Raw genomic sequence first — 3,663 nt, forward strand, 5'->3', positions numbered from 1 at the left:
TGGCAACGACACTGGCCCCGTTGCTATGGGCGCCCACAGAGTTCCGGCCCCCGGGGCCGCAGAGAGGCCAGTGCTGGAGCCGAGGCCGCTTGATGCGCGGCGTCCCGACCGAGGGAGAGGCCTACGAGAGGAAGAGTGTGGGAGGCGGCCGATAGGCGGGGGAGGACCCCGCCCGGGGCGGGCGCGGGGTCGGGGGTCCGGGGACCGGGCCCAAGAGCAGGCGCCGGCGCCGCGGGCTGAGCGGCCCCCTCGGACAGCGGAGCACGGGCTGGCCGTGTCCAGCGCAGAGCAAACCGCCCTACGGGCCGGGCGTGTCCGGCGCGGGGCAAGCCGGCCCGGTGCTTAGTGGGTCTCGGTGCTAGCGCATACAGTCAGTGCTACGGAGATGATGGAAGAGCGGAAGCGCGGCCCCGGCCAATCTCCCGCAACCGTCAGTAGAATGAAGGGCTCTCCCGAGCCTCCTCTTCGGCGTCACAACAAAACTCAGCGGTCCGTGGTTGTAGGTAAAGTGGCTCCCAAGGGAGGGGACAGAGCTCTGCAACCCCGGAAGTATGGGACGGCAGAGCCCCCGAGGTCCCACAGAGGGCGCCGTCGCGGAAGGAGAGCTCCTCAAGGCCCAGGGGTCCTGGCTCTGGTCTCTGCCTGGTGAGGTTTCTCCTTGGGAACCCCCAGAGGCCACGTGCCTGCTTCAGGGACCAAGGTGCAGGCTGGACCGCCTGGGGCAGAGGGAGACAAGGATGGACAGAGGCCAGCGTTGCTCTAGAACCCAGTGTCCAAAGTTAGCAGAGTTTGCTTCTTGGGCCAAAATCCAAGTTGCCCCTGCGTTCTTTCCCTGATGGAATTTGTTGAGTTCCCAGTATTATACGGAGTTTCTCCACTAGATTGAAAACAGTCTTAATCTTAAGCCTGAAGAAAAATAGGAAAAAAAAAATTCTAAGATAATTCTGTCTGGGGTTTGTTGTTTGTTTCGTTTCCCCAAATCAAGAAAAAAACCAAAGATGTCCCTTATTGGCCATCATCAAGGCCTCTACAGACCAGCCACAAACCATACAACCAATAGAACTACGGGCTGGCTTTGCTGGATAAAGAAGAAATGGGTAAGAGAAGTGAGGTCCTGGGTCACAGGCAACTCTCTAGCTCCATCCACAGGCCAGCATTTGGAAAGCTTGTGTACTTTTGTATGACAAGGAATAATTGAAAATAAAGCTCTGCGTTTAAAAAAGTCAGTTTCAGGGACTTGCCTGATGGTCCAGCAGTTAAGACTCCATGCTCCCAATGCAGGGGGCCTGGGTTGGATCCTTGGTCGGGGAACTAAGATCCTACATACCCCAACTACTGAGCCCGCATGCTGCAACGAAGACCCAGCGCAGCCACAATCAATTAAAAAATAACAAAAAATTAAAAAGTAATAATAATAAAAATTATTTAAAAATAAAGATCCCGCATGCCGCAACTAAAGATTCCGCAGGCTGCAACTAAAACAAACAAAAGATCCCACACGCTGCAACTAAGACCCAGGGCAGTCAAATAAATAAATAAATATATTTTAAAGTCAGTTTCACAAAAAAGTCAGTTTCGTTTAACTTGGCTTAAAAAACAGAAATCTTAAGATTTAGGTGCTTGCACCGCCCCCCCTTTGATGGAGGGGTTCCTTCCGGGTTCCCTCGTCACAGCGGTGCTGCTCACACTTTCCGGTTTCCAATGGGCCCACAGAATGTCCGGTCCGCTTGTGTTTGTCCCTTAAAGTCTTAGGCGGAAGCCACTAGGCAGGACAGACACCGCTTTCCTAAAGACACTAAGTTAATAAAAGGGAATTAGGATGATGCTTTCTACCTGACGTGTTCATGTTTTGTTCTTTTTTTTTTTTTGCGGTACACGAGCCTCTCACTGTTGTGGCCTCTCCCGTTTCAGAGCACAGGCTCCAGACGCGCAGGCTCCGCGGCCATGGCTCACGGGCCCAGCTGCTCCATGGCATGTGGGATCTTCCTGGACCGGGGCACGAACCCGCGTCCCCTGCATCGGCAGGCGGACTCTCAACCACTGCGCCACCAGGGAAGCCCCGTGTTCATGTTTAATTGACAAACACGGGGTTCTCAGCCGCCCATGCTGCACTGTTTTGCTGACAGGATTCCCCCAACATCCCCCCTCCCCACAGGACGTTTTTTTCCTCTGAAGGAGTCCTCCAGCTTTGAAGACCTGGAGGAGAGACTGCAGAAGTTAAAGGTGCAGGTGGACAGCTTGGCCTCCAGCCTGACCTTGAGCCCAGGGTGAGGGGACACAGCTGCCCCCGAGAGCCCAGGCCAGCAGGAGCAGAGTGGGCCCCACCCAGGCCCAGTGCAGAGGACTCTGCCCCCAGAGCCTGGGCAGCAGGTGTGGTTCCTGAGTCCCCTGCATCTGGCCAGACCCTTGGGGAGCTGGGGCCTTCCATCAGGCCCCAGGACTTCCCAGCACTGAGGCTGCAGCGCCAGCTGCCCAACCTGCCCAGTGTCTCCCAGGGACAGAAGCCTTTCCACTTGAATCTGGAGCCCCCCAGCATCACTCTTCGGTCTTGCTCTCCTAGGACAGTTGGGCCTTCAGGGGCTGATCTCTCTCCCTCACCCAGCTGGGGCCCTTCCGCTCCCATTCTCTCTTCAGGCTCCAAAAGGACCTGCTGGTTCCAGTCTCTGGAGCCCCAGCTCATGCGCCCCAGTCCAGCAGAACGAAAAGCTGCTGGCTCGGCCTGGTCCCCCTGGGCCCGACCCCCAGGGCAGGGCCTCTGGCTGCTGGTCCCCACCCTACCGAAGCCCTCTCCTAGGGCCCCTGCAGCCCCTCCCCTCCTGGCTCCAGGGTGAAGAGGCTAGAGGGGAGGGAGCACGGAGCCCTCAGGGCCTCATTTTCCCCCCGCACTGTGTTTGCTGTTGGCGAGCAGGCAGCTCTCTCCTCCCCCCTGGAGCTGCACCGCACCTCCCCACCAGCTGGACCGACAGGCCCACCCAGTGGAAGGCCAGCACAGCCAGGCCATCCCCAGAGGCACGCGAGGTGGGGGGACCCTCAGCACAGGCACTCAGCTGCCTGGACACCACACTGAGGACAGGAGACAGGCCGTGAGCATTGGCCTGCCCCTTGAAGGGCTGAGCTGGGACCTCTGCCTTCCCAGGAGAAGAGCAGGGTCAGCTGCATAGTCTGGACAGAACTTGGAAGCAAGTCGCTCAAGCACTGTGGCACTGATGGAGCCTGGGGGTCGTCTGGGAGGGGCTGGGAGTGGCGCCTTTGGGACCGGCCTCCAGTACCCTCACGTCCAGTAGGGGCTGGCCCTGGCAAAGAAGCGGGACTGGGAGCTGGCCAGGGCCCCAGGCCCACAGCAAGTTGAGAAACTCGTGGCTCTCACCCCCTGCCCTAGGAAGTGCCGTGCACCCCACGTGCGGCACCAGAGCCGGGTGGTCATGGCCTCCGCTCCCGTGGACACTGTGGTCAGGGGCTCAGGCAAGCCGCTGGCCACCCACTGCTCTCCCTGTGCTTGTGCATACACCTGGTGGGCACAGGGGTCTGTCCTTCCTGCGAGGCTTTAGTGTCTGTGGCTAGGACGATATGATTGGCATGGGTGCATCCAGACACTTCTGAAACATAAGCAATGAGTGGCAAGAGTTTTAACTCCTGGTGAGAACATGTCAGTGAACAGGGATC

This window comes from Neophocaena asiaeorientalis, unplaced genomic scaffold (genome assembly GCF_003031525.2).
Source record: "Neophocaena asiaeorientalis asiaeorientalis breed wild unplaced genomic scaffold, Neophocaena_asiaeorientalis_V1.1 scaffold489, whole genome shotgun sequence".
Taxonomy (NCBI): domain Eukaryota; kingdom Metazoa; phylum Chordata; class Mammalia; order Artiodactyla; family Phocoenidae; genus Neophocaena; species Neophocaena asiaeorientalis.